The sequence below is a fragment of the Sus scrofa genome, chromosome 4 (genome assembly GCF_054392235.1).
Source record: "Sus scrofa isolate SSC_HxYL_T2T_F1_AM1 chromosome 4, Sscrofa_HxYL_maternal_Yorkshire_Landrace_v2.0, whole genome shotgun sequence".
Lineage (NCBI taxonomy): Eukaryota > Metazoa > Chordata > Mammalia > Artiodactyla > Suidae > Sus > Sus scrofa.
In genome coordinates, this window is record NC_139386.1 from 117,838,365 (window position 1) to 117,858,504 (window position 20,140).

The 20,140-nt window shown below is 39.6% G+C and overlaps 1 long non-coding RNA gene across 1 annotated transcript; it reads right to left on the reverse strand.

The window, feature by feature from the left end:
- Window positions 1-1,261: 1,261 nt before the first annotated feature.
- Window positions 1,262-18,202, reverse strand: LOC146404215 (uncharacterized). Its single transcript, XR_014844626.1, has 3 exons — window positions 18,042-18,202; window positions 8,264-8,394; window positions 1,262-1,367 (listed from the first exon to the last, which is right to left on the reverse strand). It is a non-coding gene; the product is annotated as an uncharacterized LOC146404215 (long non-coding RNA).
- Window positions 18,203-20,140: the final 1,938 nt, after the last annotated feature.

A 20,140-nucleotide genomic window follows, 5' to 3' on the forward strand; every position in this document is an offset into this window, starting at 1 on the left:
GAAATTTTTACAACTTGAAATCACCTCTGACAGAGTAATTTCCAAATTGCCCCATTAAGATGAAGCTTCTGTAGTAGTTGTCCCCACTACTTGGTCTTCCTTTCTATCCTAGAAATAGAATTTTAGCTAAGGATATTCCCTAGCCTCGATTAAATGGTGTATAAAACTTTCAGGAAATATCCTTCAAGGAAAGGAGTCTCAGTCCCACTTTTCTTCTTTCTTTTGGAATGCCAGTGTCAACACAGGAGCTAGCATAACCACCTTGAACCCTGACATGGAAGACAGATGTGGAGGGATGCAGAGCAAAAGACAGATAAATGGTCCTGACTTCATGATATAATAGACCACTAAATGAGCTCTGGACTGCTATGCTCAATAGTTATATGAGGTTATTCTGCAGTAGTCAAACTGTGCCAGAACAAATACAGTTTCTATGACATCAGCACAGAACCTGTATCATTTACAGCGAAGCAGAACAATCACCACTCACCTGAAGTACATAAAACCATATGTCAATCATTATAGTGAAATGATTTTTTAAAATAAATAACAATGTGTTTAAAATCTTTTGATTGATTCTATTGTTTGGTTCTTCTAACCTACATGGTAATTTAATTTGTTCTCTTTCTTCTCAAATACTTAAAACTTTTTCTGCCCTGCATTTCTCACTTTTTACAAAGTTACATATTTAGTTCCACATGATAAAGAATTAAGGGGAAACTAATGCTATACCTTTCCACAGTCAACATATTCTAGACTCTCTGACTAGTGGATTTTCTCATCAACTTGTTAGTTTGTCCTTCCCTATCTTCTGGTTAGTATTGTAGCTGCATGATAGGATATAGAATACAGTCTGAACTACACATCTTTAAACACAGTGGCCAATCGCACTGATTTATAGTCAGATTATTATAATCCCAACAATTCATATTTAAAGCTTCATTTGAGCAGGCTTAGCTAATATGCATTAAAGTGAATAATTCTGTGAGGCTGTGAGTGCAGTCAAACCAGCTTGAGATTTGAAGTCAGGTATGCCTAGCTATAAATTTCCTCTGGGTTATTTCCTGGACTTCTCTGAACCCCTAACTATAAATGGGGCTAATAACACCTATTTCACAGTCGAATTGAAAAGAGTGCTTCATTTTTGGTAGATGCTCAATAAATGTTCATACCTTCCCCCTACTAGAGTGTTCTGACATAACATCCACGTGAGCATGAACACTTTAACCCCTGTTTCTTAGGGCTTATTCTGTGTATTTACCCTTTGCTGGTGCTGAAAGATACCGCTGGCCTTGCTCTGCAGTGGTTTCTGTAGTTGAAGTGTTTGCCTCCTTTTGAAGTTGGCTGGAGCTGAATTAGAATGAAACCTGTGGGGAAATGGAGGGAGAATAATTCTGCACTTTCAGTTGAGCTGCAGATGTGTCCCTCACCCCCCACCCCACACTCTGCTATCTCCTGGTGGATTTGAGAACAATTTCCTTGGCTCCTCAGGCTTCTGAGATGAAGGTGTCTTTGAGTAGGTCAACCACAGCTCAGCGGTTAACTAAAGATGGGGTAAGAGGTAGTCCAGAGACCTGAATTATCTCTTTCATTCCACCACTGACTAGGGTAAGACCCAAGGCAAGAGGGGCAAAGAATATATATTGAATGCTTACCAGTACCTTGTCATATGCTAGGCACTTGAGGTCATTACTCAATTTCATCCTTAAAAGAGGTCTGTGAACTGGGTATTCTTACACCTTCTCCAGGTGAAGACACCAAGACTTCTCTGCTCATAATAACCTGCTCATAAATTATGAAGTCAGGAATTAAACCCAACCCTGTCTGGCTGTACAATGCTGCCTTTGACCTCACTAAGCCTTTCTCTCCTCTGCAAAATGCTATCAGATGGATGCCCTCTAAGGTTCCTTATATTTTCAAATCCTATAATTCCATCCTCTTTGCTCTACATGCAAGAATATAAAACTTACTAAGCTTCTAGAGACTTAATAAATGTTCACATTATGTTTGACTCAGAACAGTTAGCACTTTTAAGTATGGAAGACATAGAAAGAGTAAATACATATAATTGGGGGTAAGGAGTAAAGAATAAGGTACTTATCACTTTTTGTAGGCATCATTTTTTTAGGGGTCTGCTACTTAAAATCTAAATACTCTTATCATTTTATTTTTTAAAATTCTGATTATACAACAGAACACAAATGGAACAATTCAGAATCCATGCTGTGTTGAAAGAAGGGCTTCAACAAGTACAATTGAGCCCAACAGGAGATGCAGTTACAGACATGCTACATCTGAAGGAGCCAGGAGTACAAAAGATTATGTTGAAAAGCTCCCACATTATTAGCTTAACTCTATTTTACTTAAGTCTTTCAGGGTTGGCTAGGCCGTCAACACAGCACTATCTAACACTTAGCTTCCTTCATTTGTCACACACATTTTAAGTTTGAAGATGTGAGTCTCACATTGATTTGTGAGACTCACATCTCACAAAAAGATTTCCTTGCCTTCTTTGGTGTAATGTTTTGTTTCTTCTCTCTATTGAATAGCCAGTTCTGGGGAGATTTGCAGGGCTGTACCAAAGCTTGACTATAATACCCTTCTTGCTGCAAATTCAGTTTTATATTTCATGGATACATCTGCTTTAGTCATAATCAGTAAGCCTCCTTCTGGGTCACCAAGAAATGTTGCATTTGGTTGGGATTTATTATTTCTATTCATTGCTTTTTGTGTAACTATTTGAACAATAGGAAGAAGCCACTCTTTTCTTTCCTTTTATTATCATCAGGTCTGCGCTTTTGCAAAACACATTAGAATTTGCATTTTGCTTTAGTTCATAATATAGTAATATGGCAAGCTGCTGGGAATTAAAAGCATTTAAAAGGGAGGCAGAGCACATTTTATCAATGATTCAATAAGCTGTAGAGGCAGATTCATGATGGAATAAGCATTTAGGTAAAGTGACAGAGGTGCAGACATTACAGCTTCTGAGGCAGATGCTCTGAAAAAATGTAACCTGGCCCATTTCACTGCCATTTCTTTAACAGTACTATCATGATACGCTATAGCTAACTCACTTTGCGGACCATTTTTTTCTACAGATGTAAACTTCACTGTTTGATTTTACAAGCCAGGTTTTATTGACACCTGTATGTCCATGGCACAGTGCATGTATTTCATGCACAGGAGGCTTCCACTGGTGTCTTGTGCCAGTGTGAACATCAGGTAGGAAAAAGTGACTCAACTCTCCCCTGGAAATGGAATTGTAGGGTCCCTTATGCTGCTTCCAAATGTTGTAATCAATCAGCCCCGCAAATATGTTTGGGGTGTGTACTCTGTGAGAAGGCATAAATACCACAGAATGGCTTCGGGCTACTTGATTTACTGGCAGCCTACTTCAATTCTCCCTAGCCTACCCCTAAGTTTCAATCTAATTAAATACTTTTTTAACACCTGGTGCTTAAAAAAGAAGTCTAATTTAAAGAGGCATGTGAACAAAAAGGAAAGGTTAGAAAAGGCATCTACTGTTCTTCCCCTAATCTACCATCCCTGCTTCCAATACGGAAAGCTCTCCCAGTCCAGGCATCCGGCTGTCACCAGGTGGACATGAAGAGCAAAACACATGATGTCAGGGATCTCTCTGGGATCTAACACTGGTTCTGGGCTCCCAAGTCCATTTGCTCTGTTTATTTTTTTATGGCAAAGCCAAGAGAGTCACTTGGATCTCAAACCATGGCCTGAATCAGAAAAATGTGCCCTATGGCAGCCCCCAACCCTGAGTAGGGCTTAGTTCTCAACTGCAAAGAGCTGCTATTTTAGGCTAACCCTGTAACAAGAATATTGCAAAGGAGTGCTTCAGGCACTCTGTTTCCCTCTCAGCAAATGAGTGAGTATGGATGGCTTTTACACAAGCGTCAATTCCAGTCAGGAGGGACCTGCTGCAGTCCATATCTTGTTCGTTCAGATAAGGGCTTTTAGACCCAATTTCATCTTTCCTCACACCCCCATCAAAACCACACAGCAACTGGCAAGGGAGAACACACACAATAGTTTACAGAGGGAAATCCCTACCATACGCGTTGCTATCTCTTTGCTCTTTCTCTTTAAAGCCATTGTCAAACAAAAGCAAACTGGAGTTCCCGATATGGCGCACTGGAAACAAATCTGACTAGGAACCATGAGGTTGTGGGTTCGATCCCTGGCCTTGCTCAGTGGGTTAAGGATCTGGAGTTGCCGTGAGCTGTGGTGTAGGTCGCAGACGCGGCTCGGATCTGGCGTTGCTGTGGCTGTGGCATAGGCTGGCCCCAACAGCTCTGATCAGACCCCTAGCCTGGGAACCTCCATATGCCGCAGGTGCAGCCCTCAAAAAAAGACACAAAGACAAATAATAATAATAATAATAATAAATAAATAAATGCAAACAAATTTAAAACTATCCTGTTGTAACTGTAACATACACCAAGGCATATGACTTGTTCAGTGGATCACAAACTTGGTTGCCATGGTGCTTTAAAATGCACAAAGGATTTTTTATTTAACAATCACAACAATAGGTGACATTCAGTGCACCAAAGGTGGTTCTAAACATTTTATAAGCATCTTCTCATTTAATGCTAATAGCAGCCCATGGAGGGAGAATGTGTTAGGGTCTGATGACTTGAGTTTAACCTTGGTACCATCACTGTCTAGCTATGAGCCCCTTTTGCTTCTGTCACATTACCTTTAATCTTCATAGCTATTGTGTGTGGTTACTACAATTTCTCCACCTTACAAATGTAGAAACAGCGTCAAAAGTGTTAGTATAGTAGCTTGGATTTGAATTTGATCCTCTGAAGCAAAATCCCACATATTTTTGTCTGCCCTCCGTCTCTACCACAGTCACAACTGGCTCATACAACTATTTTACCAGGCCACTACAACAACTACCTATCCGGTTTTTTGGGGTTTTGTTTGTTTTTGTTTTTGTTTCCTTTTTAGAGCCACACCTGCAGCATGCAGCATATGGAAGTTCCCAGGCTAGGGGTTGAATCAGAGGTACAACTGCTGGCCTACGCCACAGCCACAGCAATGCCAGATACGAGCCGCATCTGCAACCTACACCACCGCTCATGGCAATGCTGGATCCTTAACCCACTAAGTGAGGCTAGTGATCAAACCCACATCCTCATGGATACTAGTCAAGTTCGTAACCCCGCTGAGTCACAACAGAAACTCCCACCTATTAGTCTTTTCTTTTGTACTCACATTTGCCCAAACACCTCGCCTCCTACCACCGACTCATCCTCTATATGGCAGCCAGAGCCATCTTCTTATAAATACATTTAATCACATGTCATGTACTGCTTAACACTTTGGGGGGGATTTCTTTTGTCCTTGGGATGAAAACAAAATCTTAACATGATCTGTAAAGAAAGACATGATCTAGCACCAACGGACTTAGCCAGACTGACCTCGAAACATGTTGCCTTTTGTCCTCCTTACTGAGTTAAGAAAGGTAAGGAGTGTGGGCATCTTCCCATCTAAGCTATTTTCCAAGGATAGGGACTAGTATAGGAAACGCTAGATATATTTGGCTCTCCTTGGGAACTCATCACATACTGCCTGTTTCAGACTGTTTCCAACTAAAAGACGCATATATGCCCCAACAGTTATAAATAGGTTGCTTGGGACAACGAATGCATTTCGCCAAAGAGTCAGTGTTATAAAAATTAGTTAAGTTCCAAGATCATAAATGCCTATTTTGCCTAAAAGGCAGCAAAGCTATTCTGCTGAAAGTACTATAGTTTCTCATTTGATAAAATAACAATATTTCACATAACAAAAGCTAGTATTTATTTAGCACTTACAATCTACCAGGTGATGATTTCTGAATTTGGCATTTATTAGCTCCTCCTACATTAATGAGGTAGTTACTACTAAATCCCCCCATTGTACAAATAAAGGAGAGAAGGCACACAGCAGATTCCAACTAGGAAAAAAATCAAGCTGAGTAAACCTTAATAGTATGCCTCCTATTCAAACTTCTAACAGTAGAATAGCAGCTTAAGTCTCAGTAACCAAGTACAGTTTTGAGGATTTTTTGCTCCCTATTTCATACTTTGAAAAGCAAAAAAATTATAATCATTTTCTAATTAAGAATTTGGAGTTCTCATTGTGGCTCAGTGGAAACGAAGTGGACTAGGAACCATGAGGTTGTGGGTTCGATCCCTGGCCTCGCTCAGTGGGTTAAGGATCCGGTGTTGCCGTGAGCTGTGGTGCAGGTCGCAGATGCGGCTTGGATCCTGTGTTGCTGTGGCTATGGCTTAGGCCTGTGGCTACAGCTCAGATTAGACCCCTAGCTGGGAACCTCCATATACATGCCATGGGTGCGGCCCTGGAAGAGACAAAAAGACAAAAAGACAAAAAAAAAAAAAAAAAAAAAAAAAAAATTCAATGCTTGTTTCTCAGTTTTTGGAAATTCTCCCATAACAGTGACAATAAAACAGTCCCTGCTTTTAGTTGATTTACATTTTGCTTCTGTCTATTCAAACCTGTGCTAAGAGCCCCACCATCTTGATTCACTCACTCAACAAATTTCTGGTAGTATATGACTAGGTTATAGAACAGCTCACACGCAGCCCAGAATCCACACAAAGTCGACTTCCTTAAAGTCACCCTACTCTGGACATAGTCTCTAGGAGCACATAGAAATAACAGTCCTAAAATGTCTTGCAATTGTCTAGTTCCTTCTTCTACCAAACTTTCTCCCTACAGTGTGATGTCTAAGTCTTTGTTTAGTTTTTTTATTTTTTAAAGGCTTTAGCAGATTCTGCAAGTTTAAAAAGATCTCAAGTTATTAATATTTGAGCAATTGCAAAAAATTAAGCTAAAATTCCAGACAGAACCACTGATTCATTTTCATCTATTGCCTTTGTTTTTTCACACTTTGGGGAATATTTGGCCAAGGTTTGTTTGATTTGGGGGGATTATTAAAAAGTGCTTTTATTGCCTACAATGATTTTCAATAATAGGTCAGCAAATGAAGGGATTTAAATACATGTTTTATTGAAAACTTAAAAATATTTTAGATTCAAAGAAATGCCCTAATATAAAACTGTAAGGTTTTACAAAAACAGAACTGTTTCTTGGTTATGAATTAATGTAAGTAAGGTAGATAATCAAACATTGTTTATGAATTTGATATTATTAACAGGTTATAACCAGGAAACATGTTACCTATTTTTTTCATCTCATCCTCTGCCCCACTTTCCCCACAATGCTGTGGCTCCATATCATCCTGGTATACTTCCCTTCAAATAAGTATTGTAAATATATCATAACACAAAAAAGGTGTTATGCAATTTTAAAAATGGTTGATGCATATAAACATACGTACATGCTAAAAGGAATATTTAAGCATTTTCTTTCTCTTTCTCTCTCTTTTTTTGGCTGCACCCACAGCATATAAAAGTTCCTGGGCCAGGAATGGAACCCACACTTCAGTGGTGACAAGGCTAGATCTTTAACCTGCTGAGCTAACAGCGAACTCTGGCCCAGCACTCCTAACATCTTCTAAACACACTCTTCTAGTTCCTTCTGGTACCTGTTGACTAGCTTCTGTATCTCCTTGGATAGTCCTTTTCCTGTCTTAGCACTTAGATCTAGCACTTCCAAAGCCATGTTATGTTTGATTTTTATGTGACTTTTTTTCACCTTAATTATCATTCTGGAAGCCAGGGTAGATCTGCAGGGAGCATGAGTGGTCCTGAAATCCATGGGCTTCTACACCACCATCATGCAGTGAAAGAGTGCTATCCTCCGATTAAAAAAAAAAAAAGTTGGTAACTTCTGCAGATCCTGAGTTCACTGGAAACTGGGGATTTAAAATGTTCAAATGCATCCAACATCTCAAGATACCATTCTTTTCCAGTTAATGCCCAACTTTACATAGCAACTTGCTTAGGTTGAGAAGTCAGCCTTTTTGGAGCTCTGCTACTTTAAAAATTAAATTTGGAGCCCTGTTCTCAGCATTTTTTGTCATCCAGCTCCAAGAGATGAGTCTCTTTACATGCGGTCAAAGAGTACTTCATGCTTTCATAGCTACCCCTTAATTACTTTTTCCAAAGCATCAGCTGCCCCTATCAATAACCAAATAATTCTATTATCCTTATAATTAATTAACATTTCTCAAATATCTAATATATTGCACCACTAGTGTGTTTACATCTTTCTTTATACCAACCCCATCTACCACCAGTGAGCATTTTAACAATTTCACTACTACCTTTTCCAGGAGTTCTGTCTACCATAGGGTCCTCATGGTCAGGGAACTTGCAGGTGGTTAAGCGCCAATATCCCATCTCAGTGTCTACAAACTCTGGTCGCTCCAGGTATCAGCTTCTGCAGGTTATTTTCCTAAAGAGGCAAAACACGAAGTGAAGATTAGCAAAATCTTTTTCCCTGGCAAAGGAAAGCCAACATAATTGGGCAATGCAATTCGGTCTCAAGAAAGGCTTCAGCTGGCACATGGGGAGTAAAGAGACGGGGACAGCCCTTTCACAGTTGCTCCAAGTTGGAAAAAAAGAGGTAGAAAGGAGTGGAAGTTTGTTAAGGCAGCTCTCATCAACAAAGGTCAGTGGCTCTCAAACTTTAGCATGGATCAGAATCAGAACCCAGGGAAGCTTAATAAAACAGATAATTGGGTCTTACTACTAGAGTTTCTGATTAGGCCTGAGATGTGGCCTGAGGACTTGCATACCTCACATGTTCCCAGGTGATGCTGATACTGATGGTCTAGAGATCATACTTTGAGAATCACTGGTGTAGTTAATTTCCGGGGAGGGGCTTGTTAGCTGGCAGCACTCTCAACAGCTGGAAGAATAAATTCTTTAATCCCAAGAGGGGGTCTGGGAAGCGTGTCACAGCACCTACCACCAGCATGGACTCAGGAGTCAGGGGTATATGCCTATAGATTCTACCACTTACTAGATTTGTGACTTTGGGATTTATCCAGCTTATCTGGGCTTTCTTTCTGAAATGGGTGTGATAATAACTAATGCAAAGGATACTGTTGCCTTTTGCTGTAATCCAGTGGTAGGCACCATCCAACCAAGTTACCCAAGTAAGAATATTGAGAACCATCCTGAATTTTATCTCTTCCTAAACAGTGTATTAAGAACTGGAAAATCTACCAGTTCAGTGTCTCTTGACCCAGTCATTTATTTTTAAGGTTACTGACAATGCCTTAGTTTAGGTCACAATCACCTTTCATCTCTGAACTGATCCATTTGACACTAGTCTTTTCTTCCATTCCACCCTACAAAGGCAGCCAGAGTAATTTTCCTAAAATAACTTAGGTCCTCTTATATTCAGTAGTTTTTAATTGGATCCTTCTTGTTTTTCGGATAGAGTGTAATCATTCAAGCTTGGTCCTGTCCTTTAGAAGAACTCTGTTTATCTTTCCATGGTCACATCACATATTGCCACTCCTACCCTCATGATCTATATTCTGAGCTTGGTTGTGACTTCTTGCAAACTTTTTTTCCACCTTCAAGAATCGTATATACCACCTTCTCTCTATGGAATGTCCTCCTATCTCCCATTATACATCCCAATTCCAAAATATCCTTTATATCTCACTTCTGGAAACCTTTTCTGACTCATCAAGGCTCGCTAGGTGTCCCTACCAGGTGCTTTCCTGGATCCCTGTGTTTTTCCTGATTTTACTACAGTTAACTACCTCTACTTTTCTGTTCTTTACTTTCCACCCTTCCACAAAAATGGAGGTGGTATTTTGAAAACGCTGTCATACTAAAGCAACAGATACATAGTAGAATGCCCCACTTTCAAATTTTAGAGGGTTAAGCCAATTACCCATGTGTTTGCCACATAAACATTACTCAATACATGCTGGTTAATATTTCAGTTAGAGTTGGAGAGAAAAAAGTTCAGGTGAGTGAGGGAAAGAAAATCCAACATGCAACTGGCAATTTCTAAATGTGAAGTTCATAACTGGGACAGTATCATGGTTATAGTCTCCAGCAAAAATGCAAATGATTTAGAAAATGTAATCTCCTTAAACAAATGTTTTTATTCTAATGTCTTCAGTAAACATACTAGTAGCATAAAAACATTTCAATTTTATAATCTACCATGGAAATGAAAACCATAAATAATACAGTAGGAATATAATAGTCTGGCCATAATTATTAACTTACTTTTCAATTATGATTTAATTATACTTAATGATTGACTCATTTTTAAAGTATTCATATAACACTTTGCAACAATTATATGTTTAATAAACTCAGAAATTCTATGATAAATAGATAAGTCTATTATGCTTTTGCAAATGAATATGTAGGTACGTAGGAATATCTCAAAGGAGTGAAAGAGACAGAAGTCAGAGTCTGAATTTTTAACCACAGGAATCACATATCCCACCTACATCTGCTTTCTATGAGGAAAAAAAGAAATCTTTATCAGAGTCCATGGGAAAAAAACCAAATAGCATCATTTTGTGTAAGATATCAATAAAGGAAATCAGAAGCCAATATAGTATAATAAGGTAGATAAATTTCTACAGAACATCTTCTGCTGATTAGTTCCTCCATGAAGGACATTTGCTATTTACAATTATGTCACTCAGCACTGCTTTACATCCTTTACTTACTGTCAAAAATCTCTTCAGAAAATTTCTAATGAACACTTCTTCTCAGGGTGTATGGGGACTTAATAATATGTCAAATTGGTTAGGCTAAACCACATTTCTCAGAATTCTCTTTCTTACACATTTCCAATTGCAATGGGCCCAAGAAAGATTCTTTTGAAAGATGTGGAGGACGTAAGTGGGATGGTAGATATTTTGCAGTTCACACACTTCCTGGATGAGCTGATGCACATATTGGCCTGAGGCAGCGGCTGTGACTGCAAATTCTTCTCTATCCCGTATCTTCCTTTGCTTCTCTGATTCCTGGGGCAAGTTTGTGTGGTAAGCGTCATAATGAAGTGTTCTGCCTTCCACAGGACACCTTCATACCAGTTAGAGGAAACAAGAACCAGAGATGAAACTCATCCTCCTGAGTTCTGCTTATGCTTATGGGTTCCATCTTATTCTTGTTCTCCATCACTTGACATTCATCTTTCTTCCTGACTCTACCTGGCCTGTGGGCTTAAGGTTCCACCACCAAATGTGAAGAATAAGGATCACAGACAATGCTTAACCAGCTCCAGCTCCCACAATTGCATGAAATCAATTCCCTGTAAAAAATTATCTCTATCTCTCTATCGTATGTATGTATGTTATATTTATCAATATATTGCCTATTTATATCTCCTAGTGGTTCTGTTTCTCTGATAATATCCTTCTTGATACAGAATTTGATACTGGAAGTGGGGTGGTTCCATATAAGCAAAATCATAAAGATGAGTTCTTTATATTGGTTCTGGGTTTTCTGGAATTGGTTCTCTGATGTGATTAAATTTAAAGGCAGTAATGATCCTGTGTTCTGTAATAAACTGAGCACTGGTGATCTATGCCATGCATAGACACTATAGGCAACACAGTGACTCAGCTTATAATGTTTATATATCTGTAACCAAGTGTCTTTATATTGAAAGTTTCTGTATGACCTAATAATATTTGCACCTTTAAACACAGAGTAGAATGGGGTTCGTTAATTGCTTCTAAGTGGCTGAAGAACTTGAAGCAAGAAGACAATGACTTCATAATGCTTTAAATTTTCACCACGAGGGCTTCATAAAGGACTGAAAGCTTGTATGACTACCCTGGGGAAAACTCTTATTTCCTGTAAAAGTGGGATCAAGATATCTGAAAAACAAGCCCCAAGTCTAATCTTGTTGGTGGCTAAACTGTAATGCAAATCGAATTTCCAACCACGAAGAGTCTCTTAAAGTTATGACATTGACAGAGAAGGAATGAAATTCTGAAAATTGAGGTGGAACATATGGGCCAATTGTGATGATCCAGTCTCCTAAAATCTTTTGAGTTTTCTTTGCCAGCAGAAGCAGCCCCTCCACCCCTGCCTGGGTAGGTTAGTCTCTCTTTTCTTGAAGAATCTGTAGCAGCCTTCCCTAACAGGGTTGCCCTTCAAGGCACTGCTGATCATCCTGGAGAGGGGACCTACCCTTGCTCCCCTCCAGATCTACAGCCAGACTCAAGTCCCAGCAGGACCCACAGGGTATGGCACAAATCACGATCTGTGATAAGGCACAATACTGACCAAGATAACAGCATGATTTGCTAATTTATTTTGACAGCAATCTGGAGAATGTGTAGGAATAGATCTTATATATAAGGGATCAAGGTAGAAGAAATACAAAGTTGTATCTGACCTAAAATATTGCTATAGGCCCCCTAAGGAAAGATTTTAATTTTAATGTTTTAAGAAGAGGAGCTAGAAATGGCTTTTTTTTTTTTTTTTTAGTTTGGTTGAAATATGGATCCAAAATTGCACATACCAAATCAATTAAAATGCTATAACTTTCTTAAAATTCTGCAGAGGAAGGAATTCAAAGACTTAGGGTGATTGGAATACTGAATTGTCTTTCTTATCTCAGATGGGTGCTTAGAGGGTTCATCTTTTTCATGAAGTTGTGAGAAATAAATTAGTAGGGGCTCCCTGGCATCCTTGAAGAGCTTTGTGGTAGCTCTTCTCCATAGGTCAGAAAGGGCAGTTAGAAATACTCTCATAAAACTGGGTTCCAGAAATGCAATGGGGATGATGGGATTACCAGGACCAGTAGCAACACTTAATCTCCAAAAACAAAATGCATCATGGACACTGGAGCCAATGCATTCAACCGAAAAGGCTTTGGCATTGGCCAGGGTACTTAATCTTTCCAAATGGAATTGTTCTAGGTCCTGTGAACAGAAATCTGACTTGAATTACCAAAATGGAGTCACAACTCCTCCATCAATTTCCAGACATATGCCAGTTCACACAACAAGAGCCTATTGAATGAAGTGTAGGGCCGCTCCCCTGACAAAATTTTATACTGTTCCTCTTCTCCCCAGAATGCCCACAAAGGGCTCTGTGGCCATTTTTTCAGTGTGACTATACATTGTGAAGGGAAAATAATCAGACTTTCTGGATATTAATGGAAACTGGCTTGGAACTCATTCCCACAGACATAGATGACCACTGTGGTCCACCAATTAGCATAGGATTTTATAGAAGTCAAGTAGTCCACGTCTGGCTCAGGACCTTTTCACAACGAGCCTTGAGGTGGGCTCTCCAAAAAAACTCTGTGATTTTCACATTTGCTCTAGAATGCACAAGTGGAATACACATTCTTAGTGATGGGAAGAATCTCTACAGTGGTTTCCTGACCCATGGAATTAGAGCTATTACGACAGGAAAGGGCAAATGGAAGCCATTTACAACTGCCTCTCCTTATGAAAATAGTAAGACAAAGGTAATGATGCATTTCTGGAGACATTTTGAAGATTATTACCACAATCATGGACTTGAAAGATACAGGCGACTTCCATTCAACTTGCCTATTCAGCCTGTGCAGAAGACAGAAGGATTTTGGAGAATGACAGTGGATTACTGTAAACTTAATCAGGTCATGACTCTAGTTACAGCTGCTGTTGCAGATTTATTTTTATTTCTTTCTTCTTCTTCTTCTTTTTTTTTTTTTTTCCTGGAGCAAACCAACACATCCTGGGGCACCTGGTATGCAGCTACTGATCTTGTAAATATTCATTTTCCCCCTCTATACCTAGTAGTAAAGAGCAAAGTAAAGAAGCAGTTTTCTTGCAACTGATGAGGGCCACAGTGTACCTTCACTGTCTTTCTGAAGGGTTTACCAATATTTCAACGCTATGTCATAATTCAGTCTACAAGAATTTGTTCACCTTTCCCTTCCACAGGACACTGGGTTGTTCTATCACACTGAGGATATTATATTCTGGTAGCGACTACCTAGCCAAGTTGGTAAGACACTTGCATGTGAGAGGGGATGAAACATAAAAATTCAGGGTTTTATCACCTTGGTGAAATTTCTAATGGTGCAATGGCTTAGGGCATGTCAAATTATTCCTTGCAAGGTGAAGGAAATTTACTTTATCTGGCCACCAAGAAAAGGGCATATTATCCAATGAGCTGCTTTGGATTTTGGACTACCATATACATCATTTAGGTATGCTACTCTGACCCCTTTTATTGAGTGACCCAAAAAGCTGCCAGTTTTGAGTGAAGCACAAAAGCAGAGAAGGCTCTGCAACAGGTCCAGACTGCCATGAAAGCCACTCTGTCACTTAGGCCATACGGTCCAGCAGATCCAATGATGACTGAAATGTCAGTGGTGAAATGGGATACTACTTTAAGCTTTAGGCAGGACTTTATCACAGTACACATCCTTAGAATTTTGGAACAAAGCCACGTTTTCCTTTGGTGGTAACTTCTACAAAACAGCTTCTCAATTACTATAGGTCTTTAGTAGAGACTGATTATTTGACCATGAACCATCAACTAACCATGTGACCTGAACTACCCATTATGAATTTCATGTGGTTCATGAATTGCCTGATTCACCAAACCATGAATGTGGCTGTGCACAACTATACTCCATTATCAAAGAGAAATAGCACATACATGGTCCTGCCAAGAAAATCCTGAAAGCACAAGGAAGTTACATGAACCTAGGTGACAGTTGTCCCTGTTGTCTCTAATGATGCAGGTGCCCATTCTCACGACTGCTGTTACATTACCTTCTCGCTCTTAACACATATGATGGTCTCATGGGGAGTTTCACTTGATCATTAAAAATCTTGGGTTCTACATGATATGCAGGCGCAACCCAAAAGAAAACAGTTACAGCCCCATTCTGGAATGGTCTTGAAGGACTGTAGTGGAAGAAAATCCTCCCAGAAGGTAGAACTTCAAGCGGTGCTTCTGGATGTTCATTTTTTCACGGAAGAAGGGATGACATGCTATATAAGTCTATGGAGTTTAGGAACTACAGCCAATGGTTTAACTGAATGGTCAGAGACTTCAAAGGAACATGATTGGAAAATTGGTTGTTAGGAGGTCTGAGGAAAAGACTTGTGGAAACCATTCCAGATAGGCAGAAAGTCTAAAGAACGGTGTCCCATTTGAATGCTCATCAAAGGGTGACTCTAGCAGAGAATCATTTCTGTAATCAAATATGATCCATTCTGTATGGAAACCCATATTCTCCAGGCACTTCTGCCATTGCCTAGTGGGCTCATGAACAAATGGCCGTGACAGCAGAAATGGAGGTTATATGTGGGCTCAGCATTTTGCACTTCCTTTCGACAAGGCTGATCTGGCTACACCCACTGCTGAGTGCCCAATTTCAGCAAAGAACTGCAGCAGAGACCAACAAGAGCCCCTGATAATGATACTATTCCCCAGAGGAATCAGCCAGCTATAGCAAGTTATTTACATTGGGATACTTCCATCATGAAAAGGGCAGCACTTATCTCTTTTAAAATAGATACTTCCTCTAAATATGGATTTGCCTTTCTTAGGTGCTCCTGCCAAAACTATCAGCTGCAGACTTTAGGATGCCTTATCCACCCTAACGGTATTCCACACAGCATCGGTTTGGACCAAGGAATTTATTCACAATGATGTATAGCACTGGGTTCATGCTCATGGAATTCTTGGATCTTAATGTATTCCCCATCATCATGAAGCAGCTGGCTTGACTGATGCAATAGCTATTTGAAAACTTGCGTTAGGGGGATGGCAACACCTTGAGAAACTAGTGAAATGTCTTCTTGGATGTGGTATCTGCTCTAAGTCAACATCCAATTATGCTATAACCAGGATTCATGGGTCCAGGAATCCAATGGTAGAAAGGGGAGATTCCTTTCACTATCACCCTAAGTGATCTACAAACAAATTTTCTTTTGTTCCTCATCTTTTCGACCTTAGGCTCTGCTGGGCACACAAAAATGAGTCCATTCAATGGGTAGTTTAACCTGCTGCCTGGACACTTTGGTTTCCTTATGCCTCTGATTCAACAGGCAAAGAAGAGGATCATTTCATTGGTTGGTGTGTTTCACTGTTAAGTGGAACTAGGCCATTACTACACAATGTTCTAGCATCAGATGTGAAAGTCAACAGCCTTACAGAGATTAATCAAATTAAGCTTTCGAATTTTAAGGTCAAATCTTACAACAAAACTGTATATATATAAAATCTGTTTATCCATCTATCTATCGCTATAATCTATAATTTCCTGATGGTTTTGCTTTTTTGATTGGATCCTGATACAAAGTATCAATGTAAATGACTACAAAGAAATTAAAGCATTAATTTCTAATAAAAACCAAATCCTTAAACCACTGGAGAAGATAAGAAGTGCTTTTGAAACAGGACTTTTGAACTAATTACAATGGAGGTCAGAAAAGATGTTTGCCCAGTAGGATCTAGCACATGTTTTTCAATGAAACAGTGTACATTAAGCTAAATAGGCTTGCTACTTTGTTTACTAAATAGGCACTGGAGCTTGGGTGGGTTTAATTAGTCCAACAGTTGCCAAGTCTTAGAAAAATGATTTCTGTATTTCAGACAAATGGCTGCAGTAGGACCTCTAGGATAATCTATTTTATATTGGGGGTAGCTTGTGTGAGGTGATCTATGGAAGGAACGAGAAAAGACGATTATTCAATAGAAAGGGAAAAAACCCAAAATTTTTGATTCCAGAGAATGTCTTCCTCTTGATAACATGTTTTGTATAGTCCTTTGGCCTTAGACAAATTGTTTAGGGACAGTTTTTCCAGAAGTTGTTTAAGATGAAATTTCTAGATCTGTAAACATTAATAAGGATGTGACCTACTTTGTGATATCATGTAATCACTGAGATGAGATAGATAATATTTCTCAAAATTTACCTAGTCTAATGAATATTCACCTACATTTCGCAGTGTCAGTAAATACTGAGACATACAGAGTTAGCCCAGCAAAGACAATGTGACGGCCTCATGGACAGAGAAAGAAACACACTTTTAACATGCCTCATGGCTCTTGTTTCAAAACTTTATCTGTGATTATGATAAATAAATGAAGCTACCTAAATTCTCAGCTTCATAGTCACTTCACAAATATCTTAATTTTACCTCAGAATTCATGAAAACAACTTATTTGTTATTTAACACTTTAATGTTCAAACTTAAAACACCTTATTTTATGGGTTTCTAGGGCTTTCTGTTCTCAAACCAGATGTATTTCCTGTTCCACCCTTCTTTTCACTGTTTTAGTTATTTCAATCAATCGTAACCTATGATTAAAATAATGACATGAATTACCAATTGTATGCTGGATGTCATGTAGCTTGAGAAACATGTATCCTTAGAATCACAAAATAAAATATTCAGCCCCCTCCTCATCCCTTTCTTCTTGAATCAACCAAATTGTCAAAGCACAAAAGCTTCTGAACTATTCATTCAAGTATTTATCGCCAAAGGATGTCAGACTAGCCTCCATCCTGCAGGAATTTCAAACTCTACAACTTGAGGCTTACAGCATTATTTCACAAACCTCCTTACCATATTTTTTTGGAATATGATATCCCCCAGGTACTTTCCCTTCCCACTTCAATTTTAAGGAACAAATACATTTTTTTATTCGGTTGGTTGGTTTTTATTCCAAGTTATTTTCACAGCAGTGAGCTGCTTTGGTTGTTGACAAAAGTCGACGTGGCTCTGAAAGAGGCATGAAAGACCCTATTTGCTGAAAGAGAAAGCAGGAGTGTGTAGGGACTTAGTAACAATGCTTGAGTGATTTGATATGGAGGAAATTTAGCTGTAAACGGCAGTGGCTGTAGTCCCTGGGGCAGCCCTAACTTATTCCTCTTTCATCTTCCACCGACCATCTTCTCTGGCTAGCCTCTTGAAGGAATAAAACATTCACTTAGGAAGCCACAGAAATTATATCCCGTGTAAATGTCACCAGCAGAGCCCACTGGGTGGCGGGGGGGGGGGTCGGTCTCAGGGAGAAAACAACATGGACTCCAGGTAAAATAAGATTAACCTCTTCTTTGGCGGTTAGTCTAGCTTCACTTGCCTTTAGGGTGCCGTGTACAGAGGCCAGGCACCTAACGCGTCACACTGGCGTCCTGACGCAGAAGCCCTGTGCTGTCACCGCACCTCGGCCAGCCGCGTGGTGACCGGGTGTGGAGAGGAGCTGCGAACACACCTCAATTCAAGATGGCGCCGGCGTACCTTGAGCGGAAACGCTCTGCCCGGCACCTCAGCTTGGCAGGCGTCAGGCTCAGGTGTGGCGCATGACACCTCAATTCAAGATGGCGGCAGCGAGGCCACGGCCGCGAGCCGCACAGCTGCGCCAGATGCGCGAGAACTCCGCCCCTTCCCCACCCCCCCCAACCAGAACCCTCCAAGGCAGCCCCGCCCACAGCTGGGCGGGTGCGCCGGTATCTCGAGTGCGTGCACCGCTCCAGGCTGGGATCGAAGAATAAGCTTTCTTTGCTGCTTAACTGAACGTGATTTCATCCTATGGGCTTGAAGGACACGGGACAGAAGGACCCTTTTGGGTCAGAATTGGGAGGCTCTGGGCAGCATAAATACTAGGTAAGGGAGGGGATTGAATTATGAAGCAATTTCAGCTTTCTAAAGAGTTCCCTCATTTTAGTGATTACAGAAACGATTACAGGCGAATTCCAAGTATTCAGTTCATCTCAGCAGTTTTAAGAATTCTGAGGGTAACTTTCTCAGCATGAAAAATCTGAAACATATTTTGAAATAAAATCATTAGAAACATTGTTTTCTAATACATTTCACAGCTTATCCATGCTGAGCCATGTAACAAGGGAGAGAAAATACAACAAAAACAGCATTTTGTCCCTGACCATATTGGTAATTAGAATATTATGAAGACTTGTAAACAACTTGCGAGTGGGTTGCAAGCACTAGTGGGCCAGTACATTATTATCAGTCAGTTGCCACTGCATGTATTTAAGCTACTAATGAGAATTTTAACCAGTGCCAAATAAAATACATATAGCCTGGTGGCTTAATAGCTGGCCATTAGGGAAAGGGGTATAAAAGGGGTGTAAAAGAAATAGTTTTGTGTTGCTTGCTTTTCTAATTAGTGGAATATGAATCCAATATAGCACAAAAAAATGAGTAAAGAAAAGATGATATTGGTATAAAAGGGAAAAAAACATATCGCTGCCTCATTGAGATCTACTTATGATCGCAATACTCACCTGGGAATTTTCCAAATCACAAGATATTCCTGAGTGACAGAAATTCTGTTTTTTTTATTTTTTATTTTTGTACTTTGTTGTAAATTAATGCTTGATTCTGAATTTACAGAATTTATTTGATAAACAAGTTGTGGTGAAATGCCTCTTCAGTAGCCATGAATCATAAAGGCCATTTAGTGTGGTCCTTCAGAACACAAGCCTTGATGACAAACACAACTGGCCATGAACTTCGCCTCTGCTACTTCCTAAATGTATAATCTTGGGCACATACCTGAGTTTCTCTGAATCTTAGTTTCTTTATCTATAAAATGGGGCTAAAATTATAGTCTCTTTATAAAATTATGTGAAAATAAAATGAAGGAATATGTAGAAAACGCTTAGCACAGTCTCTGGCACATAATAAAAGCTCAATAAATGTTTGCTATTTTTAAAGTTGCAAGCTTATATAACCTTGCAATATTTACAGCATGCTTACAGAATTTAGAGCCATAATAGGTTGGTCTTTTAATGGAATAAGGACCCACAATTTTAGATACAGAATAATTTCAGATCGGGTCAAATGAGTTCATTGTTCCCTGAAGGTCCAAATGAGATGAACAGGGACATTGGGAATCAAGTATAAAGATTATAAGCCAATAATCTAACAGCCTGAAGCCAGGCAAGTGTAGTGAAGAGCTGTCTAGGTGGGAATTCCTCTTCTGAGCAGGCAGGGAGTTAGCAAGGTTGGAATTGGCCAGGTAAGAGACAGATACAGAATCTTCAAGGGCATAATATAAGGAGAGTTGCCACAACATGCCACAGACAGCTCAATCAGAAACAATAGGCTAGAAGAACAATCACCAAGTGATAGTTAAAGAATGAAAGCAAACATCAGAAATGGACCCAGGGGCCAGCTGAGGGACCACATCTGCTAAGCCATACAGGGACGAAATTGATA